We start from the raw sequence: 26341 nt of genomic DNA, 5'->3' as shown, positions 1-26341 counted from the left end.
AGTTGGGTTGGCTGTTACAAAACTCAAAGGGCCGCTTTATCAACAGCTCCCGACTACCTCAGTCACCTTCTTATTCCAGATCGCCCACGGATTTAGCTACATGGGCCCCAAACTCTGGAACGCTCACCTTTCTTAGCTATGATTTTACGTCAACCGCTTGAAACCTGACCTCGAAGATCAGAAACATCAGCATGGAATGTTTTTTTTTACCAGGTACTTGGGACCTGGAATGGCCACCGTGGAAACAGGATACTGGGCTTTATGGGCCAATGGTCTGGCTGTTCTTATGCTGTTTTCGTGCCGTACACGAAATTCAAATCATTTCTCAAGACCCATCTTTTTTTCAAGCACAATACATCATTTTCATTTCTAGTTCAGTTTTCTTCCTTGCCACTCTGCTCTTTTCTCTCCCCATGCCGCCATTTTGTTTATTTTTAAGTGTTTTGAAGCCTTCTCTAAGGGAGAGTGTGGAGCAGTGGTTAAAGCTCCAGCCTCAGCACCCTGAGGTTGTGGGTTCAAATCCCACGCTGCTCCTTGTGACCCTGGCAAGTCACTTAATCCCCCCATTGCCCCAGATACGTTAGATAGATTGTGAGACCGCCGTTCTGTAAACCGTTCTGAGCTCCCCTGGGAGAACTGTATAGAAAATTGAATAAATAAATACTGTGTTGTATCAAGAACCTTTAAATAAATACATAAAAGTAGATTTAAGTTTCATATTAACATTGGTGATTTGGGGTATGACTGTGGAGTGTTTGCGGTCTGCTTGTTGTGGTTTGAGGTTTGTGAGTGTCTGCTTGGGGGGGGTTTTGTACTTCAAAACAAAAATGTCAATTGTGTTGGGCATCTGACCATTGGGTTCCTGTTTTGTGACTCCTTTGCTGTTATGGGTTTCTAGAGTTGGAATCTATGCTTGCTCTGTTTGTTCTGCTTGTTGTACTCCTGGTTGTATGTTCCCTTTGCAATTGCTAATAAAGATAATATATATTAAAAAAAAAAAAAAGCATGTCATCCAAGTGTATTTGCCAGAGTATACAGAGTTCACAGGGACAACGAGAACTGGCAATTGCGTGGAATAAAGGGGGAAGGGAGCGATAGGCAGGATTTGGCTGCAGCCTTTCAAAGATGGCCTGTTTCCTTCCTGACTGGTCCTCTAAAGAACACCACAACTGTTGGTAGGATTTCAGAGCCATGACAGGGACCCGAGTGTGCAAATCTATTTCTTATTTTCTAAGAAAAGGACATTTCTTAGTGTGACTCGATGGAAGAAACCTAGGAGCTAAATTTCACAAGCACGATGTTCGTACTGGGAACGTGTGTAGCAGATGGTGGGGGCTAACTTCTTCTCTGCTCGGAGAAATTTAACAGAGAAGTGAATTTTCTGACACGGAGTTGAAGAAAATGCACGCTGTCTCGCTTTTCTTTGTTAAAATTTTTGAATTAAAAAAAAAAAAAAAGTTACATCACAAAGTTAAAGATATGGAAAATAAAAGAAATTCAATCTTTTTTTTTTTCATTTTCACAAAGGAAATTCCATCCAGCCCACTAATTTCAGAAAAAGTGTTCGATATGTAATGGAAAATATAGAAAGCAAAACCTAGGATAATAGCCCTGATTTCTTAAGCACTTATCTCAAATATTTACTCCATAATCTGAAATCAAAACATACAGATCAAAGTTTACTTCTCATTGATCTGAAGAAATGATTCTAGTTGTGTTGGGTCCCCAAAAATACAATCTTTATTTTGCAAACATAGCAGGCACAAGGGAATTTAAGGAGGAAAGTAGCCCCTAGACCAGGGGTGTCAAATGTCGGTCCTCGAGGGCCACAATCCAGTCGGGTTTTCAGGATTTTCCCAATGAATATGCATGAGATCTATTAGCATACAATGAAAGCAGTGCATGCAAACAGATGTCATGCATATTCATTGGGGAAATCCTGAAAACCCGACTGGATTGCGGCCCTCAAGGACTGACATTTGACAGCCCTGCCCTAGACCAACAGCTCTGGTTCTCAATGCCAAAAAGGCTTTCCTGCTGTCTCACTTTTCTCCGTGTTCCCCTTTACTGCCTCTGATGTATTCCTATCCTGGGCCTACTCTTGTCATAACAAAGTGGGAGAAATGCCTGAAGGACCTCTGAATGAGAAAACGGGAGCCATCCTTTCCAGCTACTACTATTTATCACTTATATAGGGCTGGAAGGCATACACAGCGCTGTACATTTTGACATTTAGTAGATGGTCCCTGCTCGGAAGAGCTTACAATCTAACTTGGACAGACAGACATCACATATAGAGTCGGGGAACCCGAAGTGAGAGGAGTTAGGAGTTGCAAGCACTCTCGAAGAGGTGGGCTTTTAAATGGGCCTTGAACACTGCCAGAGACAGCCCGCCGTAGGGATTTGGGCAGCTTGTTCCAAGCATACAGCACAGCAAGGCAGAAGGAGCGGAGTCTGGAGTTGGCAGAGGAAGAGAAGGGCACCGATAGGAGAGACTTACTGGTTGAGTGGAGCTCGCGGAGATAGTGAGGGACAGCTGAGTGAATCCATTTCTAGGTCAGTAAAAGGAGTTTGAATTGTATTCGGAAACGGATGGGAAGCCAATGAAGTGATTTTAGGAGAGGGATAACGTGAATAAAGCGGCTGAATTCTGGACAGATTGAAGGGGAGAAAGATAGCAGAGCGGAAGACCTGCAGTAATCTAAGCTTGAGGTGATGACCCGATGGTGCAGGTTGTACTTTGCTGGGCTGATGAGTGAATGGCTAGGTTAAAAAAAAAAAAAAAAGCGCACACCCAGCCAGAGGAGAGCCAGATGCTGTTGTGATTTGGCCTAGATGTGCAGGAGGGGCCTAAGTCCAAGCCTTTAGTGCCTGCTCAGCTGTATTCCAGATCAGGAGAAACAGCACCTCCTGCCTTCATCTCCAGCTCCCTCTCCCCACCCAGGAGAGACCGTCATGCAGACTGCTGACATGTTCTAATAGACCATGATAGGTTTCCAAACACCTGGGTAATTGTAATGACTCCCTGAGAGAGTCATTATGATGTACTTTACCTGTTATGGGATTTGCTCTGCTGGTTGGGATTTTTTTTTTTTTTTTTTCACTTTGTAAGCACTCGTGAGGGATCATTGGCACAGCCTCAGTCAGAGGCCTGGTGTACAGGGCATTTCACAGTCCCCAAACCAGGGATTAGGAAAGAGCTCTAATACGGATTTAATCGTTTTAAGTCGGGTGGAGTTCTCTTTCCTTTTTCTTCCAGTGAATCATGCATTTTTCCTTCCTCGTATTCTCGCTTTCCAGCCGCTCTGCACCGTTCAGTATTCAAGTCGGTCCTTTAACTTTTCTGCAAACCTAGTTTGAAATCTCGTTTCAGTGAAAATACTGTAACTCATACAGACATGTTTTGATTGCAAAAATACATTTTGGGGTCCTTTTTTACTAAGGCGCACTAGTGCGTCTAGCTCGCGCGAAATGCTAATGCGTGCTAACACGTCTGTTGTATCCTATGGACGCGTTGCCGTGCGTTAGCATTTGGCGCAAGACGCACTAGTGCGCTTTAGTAAAAAGGACCCCTTTCTGAGAAAGCTAACGTATGCGTATAAATGCTTGAAAATATATAAACCTAGTAGAATTGGATGCAAGAATGAGAGACGAAATTAGGTTTGTCTCCGCTAGAAAGTCTTGTTTTTCAATTGTAGGTCCGGTGCTTTGGAATGGACTGTCCGGAACAATATGTTTTTGTAACAATGTACCGCTGTTTCGAAAATGACCTAAGACGTATTTTTTTTTGTCTTAGCTTTTAGCTGTCTCTCTTGCGTCTAATAAGATATTAAAGTAAATAGAATGCTAGGTATAATCAAGAAAGGTATTACAACCAGAACGAAAGAAGTTATCCTGCCGTTGTATCGGGCGATGGTGCATCCGCATCTGGAGTACTGCATCCAATGTTGGTCGCCATACCTTAAGAAGGATATGGCGATACGTGAGAGGGTTCAGAGGACAGCGACGTGTTTGATAAAAGGTATGGAAAACCTTTCATACACTGAGAGACTGGAGAAACTGGGGCTCTTTTCCCTGGAGAAGAGGAGAATTAGAGGGGATATGATAGAGACTTACAAGATCATGAAGGGCACAGAGAAAGTGGAGAGGGACAGATTCTTCAAACTTTCGAAAACTACAAGAACGAGAGGGTATTCGGAAAAGTTAAGAGGGGACAGATTCAAAACCAATGCTAGGAAGTTTTTCTTCACCCAGCGGGTGGTGGACACCTGGAATGCGCTTCCAGAGGGCGTGATAGGACAGAGTACGGAATTAGGGTTCAAGAAGGGATTGGACAATTTTCTGGAGAAAAAGGGGATAGAGGGGTATAGATAGAGGACTACTACACAGGTCCTGGACCTGTTGGGCCGCTGCACGAGCGGACTGATGGGCACGATGGACCTCTGTTCTGATCCAGCAGAGGCACTTATGTTCTTAGACAATGACTAATATTTTTGTTGAAAAATACAAACAAGGCTGATTGATTTTTATTTTTTTGTACCATTTTACTATGCAAGTTTTGTAATATGATGTGAAATGTATTGTAAACTTCAACCTTCACTGTGTTTGCTTACTTGTAAGCCGCTTAGGTGATATCCGAATAATACGTTTTTAGAATAAATAAACGGGTTTCACTAAGTGAATTTGGTTGGGGAAACGCTATGGGCTCCTTTTAAATAAAACAATTAAAAAATAGTTGAGATATTGAGACCAATGAAGAACTTTGGTGTATAGTTTCTGTATTGTGTACAAGTTTAACACACATATGGGTGGTACTACTGAGGTCCATAGTGATAGATAAGACTTATAGTGATAATTTTTTGTGCTGGGTTAATGACGGCATTATTTTCCAGCTGCGGAATGGGCTGAAGTGTTCCGAGGCTGGACATTTTGCAAGTTAATCAGGCATTAGTTGCAGAGAATCTGGACTCTGACGTGTGGTTAGCCACACCTTACAGAAAAATCATTGCAAAACGCAATACACTTAAAAATGGCAAATGCACACTCACAATGTGAACTGTATTGGAGTTTTTACTCTTGGGGGGGGAGGAGGGGGGTTATCAGCTAGCCCAGCAGCTGTTCTGTCTCATTCCAGAACTGATGTGGGTGATGTTTTTCAACCAGCTGGTACTTGTGAGATGGTGCTTGGCCCACCTCCACCCCAGCCGTAGCTTCCATCTCGGACATCTGTTGCGGGCTCTTTATTCCGTCTTCAGCAGGCTTAGTGGTGAGTCGCTTCACCTCAGGTCAACCCAACAGGCTAACTCAGTCCTGGTTTTACCCCAGTGCATACAAGACTCTTTAATTCTGCTTTTCTCAGGGAAATGGGACCTTTTAAGTCCAGGTTTGTAGTTGGACAAAGCCAGAACTGAATCAACTGATTCATGTGACTTGGGTGAAATGGTAGGACTAACAGAGAGAAGGGAAAAGTGAACTGAAGGTGACTGTCATTAGCAGAGAGAAAGGGAAAGTGAAGTGAAATCAGCTCTCGTTACTGGAGAGGAGATAAGCTCTTTCTGCATGTGATAGGAAGCAGAGGTATGGATAGTATTCGCTTCCTCAAAACCACCTAAGTTACGACTCTGTGTTCCAAGTCTGCCACAATAATAAATATGCTCACTCTAACCTCACAGTGATTAAACTGTAGGGGACATAGAAGCCAACTCTCTGGATGCTGGTGAGTGGCAAATTCCCTCAGTATTGAGCAAGATCCTTGCATCCAGAGAGGAGTAATTTGTGTGTTGTGGTTTGTACCTTGTGAAAGAGGGTGTTGGTGCCTGCCAGATCCCTTTCGTTTGCTGTTGAAGGTTTTGAGTTGTGGTCATGGCTGCTCTTTCTATGCCGCCTACTCTCAGCTCCATTTTGGGAAAAGTCCTTGTTGCTGCCTTGTCTCCCCCCTCCCCCCGAGTTTTGGCACTGGTGCTTGTCTGTGTCTTCAGCCTGGGAAAGAGCCAAGATAGGGAGTTGCTACCTGTCTGTATTGGTTCCTGTTGACCCAGTTTTGTTTTTTCCCCCCCAGCATTTGGTTGAGACAAATTAGCAGGAATGTGTTTCATAAGCATGAATACATGATGGGGGTGTGTATTAAGATTATGACACATGCCGCAGGTGCATTTGGCCTCATGCCATCAGTCCCAGGGGGTCTGCACTGGAATCCTTTAATGTAGTGGGTATGATGCTGTGATTAGACTTTAAGGAAAAGTACTGAGATGGTTGCTGTTTGCAATTTGCTCTATTTACGATGACGATGGACTTGTTTTTTTAATGTTGCTACTGATGTGCTGAAGTTTCTTTTTTTTTTTTTTGTCTTCTTGATTATTGCAAAGAAAGAGCTGTTGGCTCGATGGCCGTTGGTCTTTTCATCCCATACGGTAATTATATATTTAGAAAATCTAAAACCCAACCTAGGTTTTCCTTTGAAAACACAGAGTTTGCTTTTCATTTGCTTAGCTTACTCTTTCATTGGTTGTCTCCATTGATTTTTCAGTGTCGCTAGAGATCGTTGGAACATCATTAAGCACTGTTGACCAGCACATCGTGATTGCACTGAATGGTTCTAAAGCTTCATGTTTATCTTCCACTCATAAAAACATAAGAACATAAGAACTGGCACTGCTGGGTCAGACCAGTGGTCCATCGTGTCCAGCAATCCACTCCCGTGGCGGCCCGTAGGTCAAAGACCAGTGCCCTGACTGAGTCTAGCCTTACTTGCGTACTTTCCGGTTCAACAGGAACTTGTCTAACTTTGGCTTGAATCCCTGGAGGGTGTTTTCCCCAATAACAGCCTCCGGAAGAGCGTTCTAGTTTTCCACCACTCTCTGGGTGAAGAAGAACGTCCTTACGTTTGTACGGAATCCCCTTTCAACTTAGAGAGTGTCCTCTCGTTCTCTCTACCTTGGAGAGGGTGAACAACCTGTCTTTATCATACTTCAAAGGTCATTGGTTAGCGCCTTCATAAGAAGGCCAGAGGAGCAGGGTCAGATGATACCTTATGTGCAATGTCAGCAAATTCTTGATAAACTTTGCCATCAACAGTACAGACGGAATTCAAAGTACTGTATTCGCTTCACACCAAAGAAATGAGATTTTAATGGAGAAGATTAAGGAGCATAGTTATCAATGCAGGCTATTGTTAAGACCACAAGCTCATGCTATTTTAGCCGAGGTCCCATTTTATGTACTGAGACCTAATTATTAATAAAGGGATTAGAAGTAAAATAGCACCTCCTACCAGTAGCCCACGTTGATACTCTGTCCCCTTGATTGAAGAAAAAAAAAAGAAATGTCTCTAGAAATGGAAATCACTTCCCTCTGTATTAAAAGTGAGTCAAGTACTGGACAATTCAACCACTGTGACATCACTGGTGAGGTTGGCTCTTATTGGTGGAATGAGGCATTATGACATCACCATACCAGAGACTGAAACTCTTCACACTAACACATGTGGGCTGCTGTTAAGATGGGTTATGCTCATTTTTTTTGCAGTGAGGTCTAATTATTAATAAAGGGGTTAACAGAAAAATAGCATGTCCTAACGGTACCACACGTTGCTAGGGGGGAGGGGGGCTTCCTTTAGTGCCTTTAAGGAAAAGTACACAGGAATTTGGCAGAGCAGTGTGAATGTCCCCAGACATTTTATTTAACCATTTATCCAATGAACGTAGAACTTTATTCCCTTTCTTTGACATGGCGATTAATTTCCTGAACCTTATGTCTACACTGCATGTGGAGAACACTTATTATATGTTTTCAGCTGAACATAACACCAGTTACATTCTGAGACATTTTCCAAAATGTTAAATCTCTTAGCACAACAAACTGATAACCTTCAAAACACAACCATGCTCCATCCTTCGAAGCATTTAAGAGAATCTGCAAAGGTTCAACTGCCTCTTGATTGATCCTTTCAGATAGGCTCTGAAGTTGCCCAGCATGCATTGAATCAGGTTTGCCCAGCTCTAAGGGGGTCAGGAGACTGCCCGGCTAGTGACAGTGTGGCATAAGTAACCTCTAAAAAAAAATGCAGTGGAAGAAGCAAAGGGGAACAAAAGGCTTTGATGGATGCATCAACATATGAAAGCTGTTTGTGTCTCCTAAGCCACGGTGGACTCTTCTCTGGAAACTGCAAGAGAAATTCCAGATGCTTCATCTCCCCTCACCTCTTCACCTTGCACATTTCTTTCTAATGATGCCTCCATTGCTAGGGTGACCTTTCTTGATGCAGGAGGGAGGGAGGGAGGAGGATGACCCTAGTGTTGTGTGTTGACGCCTGCTGCCTTTAAGCCATTCCAGCTTTAATTGGAAGCAGAGGTTGGAGAAGTTTCAGCAGGGAGTTGGTTGTCTGACTTGGGAATGCTTTTAGGCTCTGCCTTGCTCAAGAGGTCGCCTGGAGTGGAGGGGCAAATGGAAGTTGGAGAGGGGAGGGGGAGATGTTCTGGTTATCTCTATAAAGCACCATTAAGTATTTTTCCAGCTGGCTTGAAGAAGTGTGATTACCTCCATGAAGAGTTCTCCACCTCTCCTATATCCTCTCTGCCTCCTACTTCAGGCTTCTCTGAGAAAACAAGAAGCTAATGAGATTCTAACCCTTTGCACTTTCACCTGATAACCCTTTATCAGCTGGAAGACAAGGACAGTGGGTGTCCACCATACTACAAAGTGACATCAAAAATAAAGCGATTTATCAGCCTCTTCGGTTAAGACAGGCTACAGTTGTAATTTGGCAGAGCTGTGGAGTCAAAAGTCGGAGTCGATAAAAATGTACCGACTCTGACTCCTGATAAATTTAAATTGTAATAAAAAAAAAAATAAAAATACAGCAAGTTCAAATGTCCCATTTCACGAACAATAGTCATAATTAACACATTGTTTGCGGGCATTTTTTGCCAATCTACGCCAAAGAACGGGCAAATTTTTTAAAATGTTGCACGGGAAATTACGTTTCACTTAAAATAGCTGTAACTTCTGAACCATTGCTTATTTTTGAATAAAACTTTCAGTTTCTTTTAATTATAATTTGAACATATTTTTTTATTATTTTGTTATAATTACAACATTCAAGGTTAATTAAATTTTTTTTTTAAAAAGTACTCTTTTATATTGAAGAAATTTAAGGAAAGACAACTGAATTTACCGCTATTTTATTTACAATTTTGATCTCCCGACTCTAATTTCATAAATTGTCGGGTATCTCTCCACCGCCTAACATCTAACGATAGATAATGCGTAATTTTTAATTCACTGAATAGCTATGTTTAAACTTTTGCTGCACCCCAGTGCTAATATGTAGAAACCGAGTTTTGTCAGCTCCTGCTCTCTAGTGATAGTATGCGAAAAACGTATTTACTTGTTTCCCACCAACAATGTGTTAAGTACTTCTCTGATGTAAGAATAAAGCCCAGACCATAGTTGTATTTCCACTAGTGTGAAGTTCGGAGTCAGAGTCGTGGGTACCAGAAACTGAGGAGTTAGAGTCGAAGGATTTATCTACCGACTCCACAGCCCTGGCCTCAACTATGAACTGATGGCCCAGTATTTAAACGCATTGATGCTGAAAAAGGTTTGGATAGGGTGGATTGGGGATTTATGTTGCAAGTGCCGGCAAAGGTTTGTCTGCACCCAGACTTTATGCGGGTAGCTAGTTTGAACTCGCAGCAACAAGCATCAAGCCTTCTGATTGGGTAGAGGCACCTGTCAAGGATGCCTTCGTTTGTCCTTTCTATTTGCTATTACAATGAAGCCACATGCCAAGGGAGTTTAGAGGAATCTGGATAAAATGGTGGACAAGGAGTCCCATAAAATTACTCTTTTTAGCAAGTGATAGTATGTTGAGCCTTACAAGATCAAGAAGACTTACAAGATCATGAAGGACATAGAGAAAGTGGAGAGGGACAGATTCTTCAAACTTTCGAAAACTATAATAATTAGAGGGCATTTGGAAAAATTAAAAGGGGACAGATTCAGAACCAATGCTAGGAAGTTCTTCTTCACCCAACGGGTGGTTGACACCTGGAATGCGCTTCCAGAGGGTGCAATAGAACAGGGTACGGTATTGGAGTTCAAGAAGGGATTGGACAATTTTCTGAAGGAAAAGGGGATTGAAGGGTGTAGATAGAGGGTTACATTCAGGTTCTGGACCACATGGGCCACCGCATGAGCGGACTGCTGGGCATGATGGACCTCTGGTCTGACCCAGCAGAGGCACTGCTTATGTTCTTATGTATCTAGGTATCCACATCTTCTGCTCCAATGAATGCTGCTGCCTGGGGCCAGACACTGATTTGTAATGACATTATCTGAATTAAGCCACTAAAATTCATTGCAGACTATCCCAGCGCTATCTGGATAATGGTAGGGCAATCCAGGGGCTGAACCTGGGTGGAGGCAGAAATGATTATTCTTGGTCTTCTCAGTAAAAAATTGTGCTTACCTTACACAAATGCTGCGACCTATTGGGGCCTATTGCAAATATTTTACAAAGAGCTCTCACCCCAAGGAAACGATTACCTCTGACATGAATCATGCTTAATTCGCTGCATCATAGTAACATAGTAAATGACGGCAGATAAAGACCTGAACGGTCCATCCAGTCTGCCCATAAGTTATTCTCATTAAAAAAATACATGATTAAGTTAACTTGTCTCTTCTTTGATATTTCTGGGTGGTAGACTGTAAAGTCCACCTGGGATTGTCCTGGGTTCCAAATGCTGAAGTTGCCATCTAATCAAGCCATTGTGACATCACTGCTGAGGTTGGCTATGAGGCATTGTGACATCACTGCTGAGGTTGGCTCTTAGGCATTGGTGGAATGAGGCATTGTGACATCACAATCTCAGCTCTGGAATGAGGCTACTCTTTGGGGTTCTGCCAGGTAACATAGTAACATACAGCAGATAAAGACCTGAATGGTCCATCCAGTCTGTCCATAAATTATATCCATTTAAAAAATCCATGATTAGATTAACTTGTCTCTTCTTTGATATTTCTGGGCTATAGAGCGATCCGTGCAGGCAGATGGGGGCGTTTGGCGTTCCTCCGATCGCCCCCATCTGCATATTTTTCGTTCCTGAATTCATCGGACCTGCCCGGATCGGGCCTGATCGGGCAGGTTAGTGAATCCCAGCCAAAGTCTTTGTAGTGGGAAAGGAAGCCCAGATCTCTGTTAAGTCCTGTCTGGTAGGTGTCAAAATACCATATCGTTTTGATTTCAAAGGTTTTACATTCTTGGATTGTTTTAAAGCTCTCTTTTAGTATTCTCACCATAAAATCATTGGTGCAGTGGTCAGTTTTTCCAAAGTGTTGTCTGACTGAGGCAGTGACGTACCTAGAGTAGGTTGACTCCAAGGCCGGGAAATCTCACCTCCGCCACTGGACTGAGGTGACATCCTGGTTGGTCTTGCAATTCTTAATATGATACCGATGTAGATTGAGTCTGGTCTTTAGCATTTGGCTTGTTTCACCGATGTAACACGCCTCTTTGCGCTGAATGATATCTACCACATTAGAAGATGAACATGTGAAGGATCCCTTTATGCTGAATGATTTTCCCATATGAGTGGCCGTGGGGTCCTTTGAGATGTGCTTACACAGTTCGCCACACCGCAAGGATGTGTGCCATTCGCTGCTTCATGGGTTTGGATGGGGAGTTTGCTTTTTTACCAATTTCTGTTTCAGATTAGCTGGTTGACGGAAGGCCAGCACAGGTGGAGTTGGGGATATTGACCAGTGATAATTTGGAAGACACCTCATCGGTTATGAGGTTTTTATGATATTCCCTCTGAGAGTCCAAATTTTTTTTTCTCTGTCTCTTGATTGGATTTAAAGGTTTGTTTGTGGGTTATAATTTTCAGTCGGCTCCAGTGGTCCCTCCCCATCTTCTTCCCTCTCTTTCCCCCTATGTTTCCCTATCTCTTCCTTCCTCTCTGACTGAGACTGGATATTGTTACAGGAAAATTATTCTGAAGGGTTTTTTTCCACTTCTTATTTTTGGAGGATCGGCAAGCTTACTCTTTCAAACCATTCTCTGGAACGCCCACTAAGTACTTCATCATAGAACACAATATCCGTCCCCCAAAACATTAAGAGGTTTGCTACAAAGCGCAGACTTAATTGGGTGAAACGCAATCTATTTTTGGTGCAGTGAGAGCAGTCAGGAGGTATTGATTTTTAATACTACCCAGTGCTTTATTCTTCACCTTTAAATGTAAAATCAAAGAAAACAGCTGAGCTCTTGCTGAAATTACCAGTACACAGCCTTCGCCAACATGCTGCATTTACTGGGATTTGAAGCCCTTCGGGCACTCGGCTAGGCTGCAGTTGGTTGGCTGCATTGTGTCCATTGTGTGCATTCTCTATGGTTTAGCCTTTCTACAATTTGCTTCTGTATTTTAAAACATTTCTGTTATTACATAGAAACATTAAAACAATGAAGGCAGACAAGACCATCTGCCCGATATTCAGTGCTTGTTAACCAGCTTGGAACAACTCCTAGCCGGTTAAATAGCACTTAGCCAGCTAGCATCAAGATTCTGCAGGAGATTGACAGCTTGTGTTTAGAGCAGGGGTGTCCAACCTGCGACCCCGTGAAGTATTTTGTGCAGCCCCGGTTGAGGGCGATGCAGTGTTTTCCTCTGCTGCCCCCTGGGGTTTACGGTCTTGCCTGCTCCCTCCTCTGACTTGCTGCACCGTTTGCACATTTGTGCGGCCCCAGAAACATTTTTTTGGGCCAATGCAGCCCAAGGAAGCCAATAGATTGGACACCCCTGGTTTAGAGGCTAAAACTTAGCTGGCATAGTAAGGGGAGGGTGGGGGGGGGGGAAATCACCCTAGGCGTCTTCTTGGTGGGGCGCTGGCACCTGTCTACCCTCCCCCCGCTCCTTCCCACTCCTCCCTGCTGAGTGTGCGCCTTCAATTCCCCGCCACTGTACTTCTAGCTCATCGCCAGCACGAGCAGAAGCTCCAACCTGCTGCTTGCGCCAGCCTCGGCGCTCCCCTCTAACATATTAAATTCTGGGTGCCGCGACTAGGAGAGCCGACGCTGGTGTAGGCGGCAAGTTAAAGATGCCGCTTGCGCCAGTGAATCTAAAGAGGTGCGGGGGAAGGGAAGGGTAGTGCGAACTGCAGGGGAGGGGTGCAGAAGAGGACGAGGAGGCGCCACTGCCCCGGGCACCTCCCATCCTCGCTACGCCACTTGTGATAGCTGCCAATATAGAGCACTGACCAGCCAAGTTTACAGGCAAATCGGGCCAGGCATATTGCAGGTCTGTCTTTGGCTTTTATAATCCATATTGACTTATCTGGGCTAAATTCAGGCTGGTCAAAATTAAACCGGATGTTCCGTGCCGGTCACTGGAAACAGCCCAGCACCGACTGTGGGAGTTAGCCGGTCTCCCTCCCACATTTTGAGTATCAGCCCAAGGTGGCCCATCCCGTCTGCCCATCCATCCCATTTACTATTCCTTCCTCTCCTTTAGAGATCCAATGGACTTGTCCAAAGCTTTCTTGAATTCATATAAAGTCTTTCCTCTCCACCACCTCCCCTGGGAGGCAGTTCTACAAATTCACCTTTCCGTGACCAGGCATTTTCTCAAGTTACTTCTGAGTCTATCCTCTTTCACTTTCATCCTATGCCCCCTCGTTCCAGTGCTTCTTTTCAGATGAAAGAAGCTCCACTTCCTGTCATGTTTTGGGAGTGGGGGGTGGGCAGGGTATAACGTTCTCCTTCAGTCCTAACAAATTCCCTTTCCCGAGCAGAGAGGAAGTTTGGACCGAAAAAGATGGCAGCCCACAGCTCCTCCCATCAATCCAGCTCTGAAGTGGCTCGTGTGGCTTGACCAAAAACAAGTGATTTGAAAACAAATATTTAAAAATCAAAATCTTATACAAGAGAAGGCCTCCAAAGTTACGTGAGCTGAAAGAGGAGTGTTAATCCACTATGGTCATCCAATCAGATGTTTCATTAAGACCTTCCGGCATCATCGAGCCAAGTTCAAACATCCATTGCAGTTCTTTGATATTTAAATTTCTTTCAGTATTACCTCCCTCACACCCAACTGGTTAAATAGCCTGTTTGGGACTAACCACTAGTTTTCAGTAGCATTTAACTGGTCAGCACCGAACTGAAATTCCGGGGACAGAATTGCCAAGTGCCAGGTTAACCGCACAAATAGGACCCCATTAAAGTCCGTTCTATCTTTATGCAGTAATCCATAGCCGGTTAATTGCTGAAGCTCAAACTTAACTGCCTATGTGTTAACCAGCTCTGGAAACCTGGAAATTCAACGCCAGCGCTTAGACATGGCCCGGCATTGAATTCCTGGATTTAATGCTGATGACTTGCTGGATATCGAACCCTTAATGTTTCTTTTGATGACGGGCTATTATCAGTGTTGCGACCAATTTTGGGGCCAGATTCTATAAACGGCTGCCTAGAAAAATGGCTGTCGTTCACGCTTAGGCGCCATTTAAAGAATTGCGGCTACCAGAAAACTTAGGCGTCTCCAGTGTAGGCCAGGGCCTAAGTTCTTAAGTGAATCGCGCCTGACGACGCCTAAGTCCCAGTCTGCCCTCAACCAAGCCCGCTTAGCTGTAAGGCGCTGTTAAGGCATCCCGCTAGAGATGTGCTAATGCCTCCGCTGTCGATGCCTCCCGGCGCCTACTTTTTTTAACGAGTTTTTAATTGGTTTTTATTTATATCCCGCTTTATACAAAGTGGGTTCCAAAAACACATACAAATCATGCTGTCAATTACCGCGCTGACTAAAGCCAATTAAAACAATTAAGTTAGGCGCCTTATGGCGTCGTTTATAGACTATGACCCTTTATCTTTAACTCTTTATTATTCTTAGACTGTACGTAGTGGTTAAATACTGGAGTGCCACTGAAGGGACTTTTTATCTTACAATCACCAGGGTCTCCAGGATTCTTCTTGCCTTTTGCTCTTTTCCTGATCGTTATAGTGAGCTCCTTAACCGAAGTGGAGCCCTTGACAGTCTCTACGCTGTGAGGGTAAACGAGTACATGTGGCCATAGACATTGCAGTTAATTATGTACCTGCCTCAGCGGTGACCCTCCGCCCCATTGCACGAATGGGCTGCTGCACGTACATGAAATTGTAAAGATACCGGCCTTTTCGATTCAGCTAGGCTGAAGGTTTTCTTTGAAGAAATTCTGAAGCATCCGGTGTGAACCCTCTCTGGGAGCGTTTCATCTCTTCTTTTGTGTCATTGTATCCGCATGTCAGTTCCCCTGGCGTCTGCTGGAATCTCCCGCAGTGATCCCTCATTATAAAAACCACTTTAGAATAAAGCGTAGCGATAGCACACTTCACGGTCTTCCTCCCGTCACGGCGCTTATTCCGTCTCTCAAGAGGCTGCAGTAAGAAAACCCTCTTGCAACCGAGGAGTTGACCGCGTCATCGCGCTTTTCTGCCAAGGTCAGAACTCAATACATAGGAAGAGATACTGGACTCTACAGGAGCATTTGAGCTGAAAAGGCCTCTGGAGGCATTCTGTGGGATTTTTGCACCGTGTGGGCAAAGCAAATCTCTAGTAAAGCGAAAGAGGGAGAAGGGAAGTCAAGTTACAACATTTATTAACTAGGAAGCCCAACTAATGTCCCTTGGATTCAGCAAGATCCCTGAGATGAAGCGAGATAGGCTTGATTTTATAAATAGTGCCAAACCGCGGCTGACATCAATCAACCACTAGACGTCCTTTATAGTTGGAAGAGTCCTTTGAACAGATATTTATTAAGGAACTACAGTAGCCTAATTTACCAATGGCTAAGTTTACCATGCTTATTCTCTGCCTCTAACCATGCCTACTTTTCAGATAGGTGCCATTAGGCATCGTGTGGTTATCTACACGTAAGATCAATTATCAATTCAAATAATTTTTTTTAATCAGCTTTTATTTGTGGTCAATTACCATGCCATTTAACCAATTAAAAAAGTTAACTTTCGCACGGATTTAATTTAGGCGTCGCTAGGCATTCACGATCAGGGTGCCTACTGGTACCTGACATAGGTGCCATTTATAGAATCTGGCCCAAAGTGACTTATCCAGCATCTCACAGAAAGTCATTATCGAGTACCAGAGCACGCTGCTTCCTCCTCTCTGTAAACAATCAGGTTCATCTTGAGGCTGTCTTGCTCACACTTAAGCCACACAGAGTTGAGTGATACTAGTTAACATTTTTGGGGGCCTGGTATTTTCTTTCATCGTAATTAAAACCAGTGCAGGGGGTCCTGATGCTGTCAGCCTTCATTTGCAGATACCTGGGAATTTTCTGCTGTGGTCTTTGCAACAACAGTCTTGAGGTTGGAACTTGGGATTTAAGCTCTAGAGCTCCTTCTAGAACCTTCTATCGAAAGCTCTAAACCGAGGCACCCGTTGCCATACTAGCGATGACCACGACTCCCCTCACCTGCTCAGGGGCAATGAATACTGTCTCCACCGAATGCCTGGGCCTGGACAAATTGGGATGCAGAAGCTCTAATGTAGGAATTGAACCAGTCACCACTCACCACTGAACTGGCTGTGTATGTAACTATTTCCGGTATTTTGAGCTCTGAAATGATAGTGGCCTGTCTGAGTTCCTTAAATACGTGTCTCATGTACAGGGCCAAAGTTTCCTATAGGCTAACTAGGCTTCAGCCTAGGGCCTCAAGATCTGTGTCACATTTTTTATAAAGGTTAGTACCAATAACAACATATTTCATTTAACATATTGATATATATTACAGTAATGATGTATTTTATTATCTCTCATGTAATTTACAAACTTAAAAATGGGAGGTGAAAGGGCCTCATAAGTGGAATAGCCTAGGGCCTCTTTTCATCTAAATCCGGCCCTGCTCGTGTATGTGGCACTCTTTGTAAGCTTCTCTGAAGCATGCCCTGTATTTTAAAACTAAATTTTCCTATGAATGGGTGACCGAGCAGGCAGAGAAAACCTCATACTCCTGAAGGGACTCTAACTTTCAAGTTCATTTTTAATTTGGTATACCAACCATCAGAAGTATCTGGCCGGTTTACAGTATTAAAAATTTTAAATATCTTAAAATAAAAATAGGGCAGGTTGAGGTCAAGGCAAGGACAAAATTTAAGAAGGGCAAATGTCCTCCATGCACCCACTATATGTTGCAAGAAGGAAAGGTTATTAGAAGGAAGGATGCTGGCAATCCCAGAAGACCCAAACTGGACATTCTGTGGGAGGGGCTGATTAAGTGCCCATGGGGGCTAGTGAGGGAGGAGGTCACTTCTCTGCCAGGAGAAGTCGGCATCTTGGTAATTCTGCTGTTGTAAAACTAAAAGTTACAATTTCCTTGGCAAGCGATGACATGTTGAAAGTCGTCACGTACACAGGTGCGTGTTCTGGTTAATTCTGCTCTTTTGTGGAATTATTTACCTCAGTTCTTATGTACGCAACCATAAGATCATAAGAATGGCCTTACTGGGTCAGACCAATGGTCCATCAAACCCAATAGCCCTTTTTCAAGGTGGCCAATCCAGGTCTCTAGTACCTGGCCAAAACCCAAGGAGTAGCAACATTGCATACAAAATCCCAAAGAATAGCAAGATTCTAGAACCCCAAGGAGTGACAACAGATTCTAGAACCTCAAAGAGTAGCAACATTCCAAACAGAATCCCAAAGCATAGCAAGATTCTAGAACCCCAAGGAGTGACAACAGATTCTAGAACCTCAAAGAGTATCAAGATTCCATGCAGAATCTCAATGAATAGCAAGATTCTAGAATCCCAAAGAGTAGCAACATTCCAAACAGAATCCCAAAGCATAGCAAGATTCCGGAATCCCCAGAGTAGCAACATTTCATGCTACCGATCCAGGGCAAGCAGTGGCTTCCCCCATGTCTTTCTTAATAACAGACTATGGACTTTTCCTCCAGGAACTTGTCCAAACCTTTCCTTTAACTAGGTTTAAAGATTCCCTTAAAACAGTTTTAGGACCTGAGAAATGGGCCCAGTGGTCACCTTGGTCTCTCTGTATCTGAAATAGTCAGCACTGGTATACAGATACTACCAGTGGTAAATATTGGATATGCAGAGCCCTTTTTCTGGCCTAACCTTATGTGGGCAGTTACCAGGCTGAATATCACTGCTAACTAGGTAACTCCTGAGTCTGTCCAACCTCCGTAGCCAGACCATGTCAGCACCACCTGGATTGTGCCAGGCTGGTCTGAACAGATATTCAGAGACATTATCCAGTCTCACCAGCGAGCAGGACTTATTCAGGCAGGAGCCATTCCTAGCTGGATAAATCCTTCTGAATACTGATCCCTAGGAAACATTGCATTTGATGGTAGACAGAAAATTAAGGCCTATCTGTCTATATGGCAATAAAAGCACAAAGGGCCTCAATGGACAGCCGTGTTTCGGCGTACAAGGGTCAGGGGTCGGCCAATAAGCAAAATACAATTACCAAACTTCGGGGATCAGAATCTGTCCTAAAGCCCAAGCACACAGACCAACTTTCCTGCTGAAGCAACACAGGACTAAGATTACTCTCTCTGCTCGGGCTTTAAGACTGACTCTGATCCCCGTTGTATTGGTGTTTGGTGTGCTGGTCAGGCCTATCCGTCTACCTATCTTTCCTTTCAAGTTAGCTGAGCTCTTTACACTAGGAGTGCCCAAATTCAGTTCTCAGGATATACCTAATGAATACGCCTGAGGAAGATCTGCCTGCCCAGTATCCTCCATTGCATGCAAATCTTTCTCATGCATAACTCAAAGCAATCCTACAGCAAATCTAGATGGCTAGTTAAAACTGAGCTGTTTCCAAGCCTTTCCTGAGAGTAGGGTTACCTTTCGACCCGCCCCATTACGCCCAGTTTCACAAATCCCTGCCCCATTACGCCCAGCCCCTCAGCCCTCCCGACGCGATCTGCTTTTCAAAACCCGGACAAAGTCCTGGGTTTTGAAAAGCCGCCCGGACATGTCTGGGTAAATCTGGACGTGTGTGGTAACCCTACCTGAGGGGGTGGGAATCCGATCGGAAAGACTGGATACTATGTATGCATAGCGATGGTGGTTTTCTTTTGCTCCATTATGTATTTTGTGTGATCTTATCTTTATTTTTCCTTAATTCTTTCCTGTCAAAAGTGGTAGATCTTCACAAGATTGTTTTTTTAAAAAAATATATTTTTAATTGTGAACTACTCTATTTTTATCTGAAATGCGGCATATGAAATTTTAATAAACATAAAACAAGGGAATATCCTGAAAACTTGGCCTGTTTGCAGCCCCCGAGGGCAGAACTTGTGCAGCCTCTGCTCTACATGGACTCTGGCTTGCCATAAAAATGCAGCTTTGCAGTCTAAGTGGGAAAGAGATGAAATTCATGTTATCATGAGACTCCGCTCCGGGCTGCTTTGCTAACACCATAAAATCAAGTGATACATCAAATATTGAGGGAAGGGAATTTTCTAACAATCAATTAACCTTGGTAAACCTCTTTTTCTCATGCAAATTCCCTCTACGTGCATCCTTTAAGATACATTTCCGTACAGAAGAGTTAGGTTGTCCTAAAAACAGATGTCTCAAAACAATCCAAGCAGCAGAGTAGAAAATAATCAACATACTAGCAATTTCCTAACCTGGGATTTCTTAGAAGGACACGGGTTACAAGATAAGAACATAAGAAATGCCTTCACCGGATCAGACCTTAGGTCCATCTTGTCCGGCGACCTGCACACGTGGAGGCTAAGCTAGGTGTTCCCTGATGGACACCTTGTTCACCCGTATCCCTCAATGTGATTTGCAAGAAGGTGTGCATCCAACTTGCAATTGAATCCCAGAATGGTGGTCTCTGTCACAATCTCCTCCAGGAGAGCATTCCAAGCGTCCACCACTCGCTGTGTGAAGCAGAACGTCCTGACATTAGTCCTGAGTCTGCCGCCCCTCGGTTTCAGTCCATGACGTCTTGTTCGAGTCACTTTTGACAATGTGAATAACGAAGTTTCTTGCTCTATTTTGTCGAAACTTTTTAGTATTTTAAAAGTCTCTATCATATCCCCTCGCAGCCTTCTCTTCTTGAGGGTGAACAATCCCAGTTTTTCGAGGCGTTCTTTGTAGCTCAAATTCTCCATACCTTTTACTAGCTTCGTAGCTCGCCTTTGCACCCTCTCCAGTAGGGTTATATCCTTCTTTAGGTAGGGAGACCAGTGTTGGACACAGTATTCCAAGTGTGGTCTGACCATTGCTCTGTAAAGCGGCATTATGATGTCCGCCGATCTACTCGTGATTCCCTTCTTAATCATGCCCAACATCCTGTTTGCTTTCTTTGCCACCGCTGCGCATTGAGCCGACGGCTTCAGGGTCCTGTCTATCAGTACCCCCAGGTCCCTTTCTTGCTTGCTCTTGGCAATGTCACACCTAACATTTTATATTCATGTTCCTTGTTTTTCCTGCCCAGGTGCACCACTTTGCATTTTTCTATATTAAATTTCATCTGCCACCTTTCCGCCCATTTCTCTAGTTGGTTCAAATCTCTTTGAAGTGCATCTCTGTCCATTTTCGACCCAACTGCCCGACATAGATGAGGTTGAATAAAGAGGTTTTTCTTTTTAATTCATAATTCTAAAATGCCATCAAACCTATAAATCTCCTAAGCAAGAGCAGAAGTTTTTTTTTTGTCAGATCCGACGATCAATACCCTGACTGCTCCGCTGACAGCTGGACTGTGCCTGCGCATATCTAGCCTCGGAGACGTCTGGCGCTTGATATGAGTAAACAACAAGGTGTGAGTCATTCCAGAAACGGGTCAAAAAGGAGACGGCTTGTAATTTCCATATCAATAGGGTACTAATAATGAAATTGACATATGCATTAAGTCTGGCCTTTTTGTCTTGTCAGCTCCACTGTGTTTTGTGGTTATTGCTAACGAGATGACTTCCCGTCCCTCCATCCTGTTAGCAACATTTCACGGAGAGTTTCCAACTTTTGCTTCGCATCCTGTGTGGCAGGCCTGGCTTCTAAACTTAAAAATATAAGAATTTATCTGTACAAATGTTAACATATCTGCCTTGGACAGCAAGCAGTGTGTTTGTAGCAAGATTGAACGTTCCTATCGCACAACTGCCATGAAACAGCTGTGGCTGCAAAATGGCTTGAGTGTTCCAACTTTTGATGGCAAACACATTGCGGAGGGTATCTTTAACACATGTGACAAGAAGGTGCCAGGAGTCAAATGGAAAGGACTGAGTCCATGGAAATATGAGAGGGAGACACGTAGGGGCACGATGTGCAGTTCTAGAAAATTCATAGTATATAATGAGAGCAAATGGCCATCATGAGCAAAAGCATTATAGAAACATTGGGCAAATGCAGGAATGAGATTTACCTTAACTTTCAACATTAATGCAATAAGATTGCAAACTTTAGAATTATTCCACCTCAGAATTGTATTATATATAAATGCCACGCTGATATTTCCAAAACTATCCCACGTCCTTAATATGAAACTAGGAGGAGTGTGTATCATAGAGCTGGACAGGCTCAGATCATAAGACCTCTTAGAACCTATATGTTACTCAGGTCCCCATCCTGAAAATGTGGCCTTAATAAAAGCATAAGAATAGCCTTACTGGGTCAGGCCAATGGTCCATCAAGCCCAGTAGCCCATTCTCATGGTGGCCAATCCAGGTCCCTAGTACCTGGCCAAAACCCAAGGAGTACCAACATTCCAGAAACCCAAAGAGTAACAAGATTCTGGAATCCCCAAAGAGTAGCAACATTCCATGCTAGCGATCCAGGGCAAGCAGAGGCTTCCCCATGTCTTTCTCAATATCTAACTATGGACTTTTCCTCCAGGAACTTGCTCAAACCTTTGTTAAAACCAGCTATGCTATCCTGAGCGTTCCAGAGCTTAACTATTTTCTGAGTGAAAAAATATTTCCTCCTATTGGTTTTCAAAGTATTTCCCTGTAACTTCGAATGTCCCCTAATCTTTGTCATTTTTGACGGAGTGAAAAATCAATCCACTTCTACCCGCTCTACTCCATTTTCAGGATGGGGACCTGAGTAACATATAGATTCTAAGAGGTCTTATGATCTGAACATAAGAATTGACGCTGCTGGGTCAGACCAGTGGTCCATCATGCCCAGCAGTCCACTCACGCGGTGGCCCTCTGGCCAAAGACCAGCACCGAGACTAACCCTACCAGCGCACGTTCTTGTTCAGCAGGAACTTATCCAATCTTGTCTTGAATCCCTGGAGGGTGTTTTCCTCTATAACAGCCTCCGGAAGAGCATTCCAGTTCTCCACCACTCTCTGGGTGAAGAAAATCTTCCTTACGTTGGTACGGAATCTATCCCCTTTTAACTTTAGAGAGTGCCCTCTCGTTCTCCCTACCTTGGAGAGGGTGAACAACCTGTCCAGCTCTATGATACACACTCCTCCTAGTTTCATATTAAGAACGTGGGATAGTTTTGGAAATATCAATGTGGCTTTTATATATAACTAGTCATTAAGCCCGTTACATTAACGGGTGCTAGAATATATGTCTGTCTGTCTTTCTGTCTCTCTCCCTCCCACTGTCTCTCTCTCTCCCTGGCCCCCTTTCTCTGTCTTTCTGCCCCTCTCCCTGCCCCTGTGTCTTTCCTCCTTTCTTTCTGTCTCCCTCCCTCCTGCTGTCTCTCTGTCATTCTTCCCCTGCATTTCCCTGTGCAGCTGCAACAGCATTTCCCTCCCCCTCCACTTCCCTGTGCAGCAGCAGCAGGTATTTCCCTTCCCCTCAAGATCCCTGTGCAGCAGTAGCAGCATTTTCCCCCACCCCCCTTCCCTACTCTTACCACGATGTGGCCTGCTCCTTTTGGCCCCTCCCCCTTCCTTCCCGCGGTCTAGCCTGCTCCAAGGGCCCCCCCCCTTCCCTTATCGCGTTTCCCGCAGGCAGGCCCAGCTTCTCTCTGCACGTTACCTTTATGTTTTCATTCTGTTTCCCTCCCTCGCGTGGCTGCCTGCCTGGTCCCATTGAGCGGCTCGCGGCTGGAGTCTCTTTTTATCGGCGCTTCCCTGCCTGGCCCGCGGTTTGGCCTGCTCCTGGCGAGTGTTGTGGCGGCTCCTCTCGATCCCCGCCAGCGTCGGAAGCCTTCTCCGACGCTGGTGCGGCTCATGAGAGGAGCCGACACTGGGATCTAGAGAGCAGGAAGTCCAACGCTGGCGGTCAGTCCTTTATAGGTAGGTGCTGGGAAGCAGTAAGGCTGGGGATGCGCACATGCGCACTCCTGCGGCCACGGACCTGCATCTCACAGATCAGAGATCACGGAAACACGCAGATTTGAGTGCGCATGCGCGGCTAGGGTTTTTCTTATATAGGATACAATTTTGAGGTGGAATAATTCTAAAGTTTGCAATCTTATTGCATTAATGTTGGAAGATAAGGTGTATATCATTCCTGCATTTGCCCGATGTTTCTATAATGTAGTTATAGCTATCACAGGAGGCCGTTTTTGTTGTGTCCTATGATGGGGCTTGCACTGGTAGCCTTTGTGCCATCCTGCCATTATGGGGTGCACAGTGCAGCTGCTGTATCTCTTTGCACTGCGGCATCAGCAGGTACCAGCTGTGTCCTAGAGATTAGCAGAGGACCGGTCTGGGCTGCCAGGTGCACCATTGCTTGGTCCTTTTCTCTCTACGTCACTCAAGCAAGCCCTGAAACCTTTCATTCATATTTAGGGGGCTCAGAAGGAGAGGATTAATCTTTACCCCTTCCAGCTGCCTGGCTAAAGCCTGCAGAATCTCCAGCCGTTGAGTCTGAAGGATCTGCACAAGACAGGCTGAATTATTAGGTGCTGTTGAGCGATCCTGTGTTTAACATTCTTGACCAGGCTGCATATTTCTACATAATCGCTCCCTTTTTTTCTCCGTAGAAACCCCCCCTCCCCCGCCTCATGTGGAGAAGCAGCTGCCACTGTCAGAACACATATTATGCGCGCCCTGATTTGTCTAACCAAAGTGACTCTGAACTTTAGGATTTAGTACAACTTCCAGACACTTTGGCCTTATTCACAGCTAATTCAAAGGAGCTGCCTAGCTGTAGGTGACGGGCGGAAGTGGCCGCTTGCATATGTAAATGACATCCTATAGAATGACCAGCAGAAAAGTACGCACAGCGATTTGATGGCCTCTACTTTACCAATGGGCAGAACGCACGTAAATTATAGAATTTGTCCGGGTCCCATTGCCGCTGCTGGGTCAGACCCGTGGTCCATCGTGCCCAGCAGTCTGCTCCCGTGGCAGCCCTTAGGTCAAAGACCAATGTCCTATTTGAGGCTAGCCTTTCCTGCGTACGTTCTTGTTCAGCAGGAACTTATCCAACCTTGTCTTGAATCCCTGGAGGGTGTTTTCCCCTATAACAAACAAACTGAAATAAAATAAGGAACTCCATTGCAAAAGACCTCAATTAACACTCATTCAAGACACAATGTCTAGAAAGCAGCACGTATGGTATAAGCCAGGGGTCTCAAAGTCCCTCCTCGAGGGCCGCAATCCAGTCGGGTTTTCAGGATTTCCCCAGTGAATATGCATGCGATCTATTTGCATGCACTGCTTTCAATGCATATTCATGGGCGAAATCCTGAAAACCTGACTGGATTGCGGCCCTCAAACTAAACTAAACCTTAAGTTTATATACCGCATCATCTCCACGGGACTTTGAGATCCCTGGCTTATACCATACGTACTGGCCACCCTTCAATTTTCAGGTACTACAGACGATTTTAGCGATCACTAACGACAGATCATGAAGGTATGACACAACCCCCCATACTCCCCCGTTGCTCACTAATCCCTCCCCCTCCCCAAATATCTGAATGAAAGAGTACTTACCTGGGTGTAGAATAGGAACATTTGGATGTCTTAAGCAATTAGGAGGGGACAGATTCAGAACCAATGCTAGGAAGTTCTTCTTCAGCCAAAGGGTGATGGACACCTGGAATGAGCTTCCAGAGGGAGTGGTAGGACAGAGTACGGTATTGGGGTTCAAGAAGGGATTGGATGATTTCCTGAAGGAAAAGGGGATAGAAGGGTATGATAGAGGATTACTATACAGGTCCTGGACCTGATGGGCCGCCACGTGAGCGGACTGCTGGGCATGATGGACCTCTGGTCTGACCCAGCAGAGGCACTGCTTATGCTCTTATGTTCATAGAGAGGAGGACCTGAGCCCAGAAGCCACTCCACCCACTACATTATGATGGAAAGTGTGAACCCACTAAAACCCACCAAAACCCTGCTCTGCTGCCATATATGTGTCACCTGCAGCCATGAGGGTTATTGGGGTGGTAAACAGGTGGGTCTTGTAGATTTTGGGGGACTCACCATAATGTATTTCTGGCATTCTGTATGTGAAGTTCACAGCAGTGCCCTCTGAGGTGTCCCCACTGCTCCTTTGGCATGTCTGTGTGACCTGTCCATCACAATGCTGGCCCCTCCCATTTCCAAATGGGCTGCATTTGGACATTTTCAACTTGGGATGTTTTTTGGGTCAGATATGGGGTATAAAGTTAGGCATCCTAAGGGTTGGATGATTTAAAAAATAATAAATAAAAATTGAACGTCTAGCAGTTTGGCATTCGAAAATAAACGTATTTTTGGACATTTAGTGGGAAATGTCCAAATGGCCCTCTCTGTGTGTGACTGATCTTATTCTAGAACATGCTAGTTGCCAGTTTGGGCAAACGCCTTTTTAGAGTGAGAGAGAATGTGTAATAGGAGTGAGCAGATGCAGAGAAGAATATTTTGGGTTGGAAAAGGCAGGCGGTGTCCGTGTTCAGTGGCCACAGAGCTCAGCACAGGTGCTTTCCCCTACAAGTCGTGAAAGCTGATATGCAAATTTCCTATATTTGAGTGACAATGTGGAACCACTCCCCCTGTAAATAAATCTTGGGTTTCATTGTAAAGTCCAACCTTTGTGTCCAGAGATCCTGTTAGAGGTGTTTGCATCATATTTTCATAGGCCTAGGGCTTGGCTTGGTTCTGGTAATTAAGTCTTTACAGCAAAACTTCATGGCAGTGACAAATGCTCGTTTGCTTCACTCACCTCCAGCGAAATATGTCTGCTGAATTATAGATTTTGGGGCTGATATTCAAAGCGATTTAGTTGGCCACTGACCAGTTAAATCACTCAGTCAAGGCTAGCCATGAATTTTCAGTGACACTTAGCTGGCTGAGTGCTGCTGAAATTCATGGCTAGCGTCTAACTCAAAGCTGTTGGGGCCTTCTTGGAGCAGAGTCAGCTGATATTCAGCCTTTAAGTGGCCAGCTTTAGCGCATAATGGGACCA

The 26341-nt window shown here is 44.5% G+C and overlaps 1 protein-coding gene across 5 annotated transcripts in view; it reads left to right on the top strand.

Moving 5' to 3' along the window:
- Nucleotides 1-26341, top strand: part of PLXNA2 (plexin A2) — a 742509-nt gene that overhangs the window by 412407 nt on the left and 303761 nt on the right. Inside the window, exon 1 of one of the 5 annotated variants that reach the window (XM_033917850.1) lies at nt 23112-23235. The exons of the other annotated variants lie outside the window; for them this stretch is intronic. The gene's annotated coding sequence lies outside the window, so the exon portion shown is untranslated. Of the gene's footprint in view, nt 1-23111; nt 23236-26341 lie in introns of those variants that run through there. 5 annotated transcript variants of the gene reach the window in all.

Source organism: Geotrypetes seraphini, chromosome 13, assembly GCF_902459505.1.
Source record: "Geotrypetes seraphini chromosome 13, aGeoSer1.1, whole genome shotgun sequence".
NCBI lineage: Eukaryota > Metazoa > Chordata > Amphibia > Gymnophiona > Dermophiidae > Geotrypetes > Geotrypetes seraphini.
The sequence above is the reverse complement of the archived record's forward strand: the minus strand, read 5'-3'. Positions and strand labels throughout refer to the sequence as shown.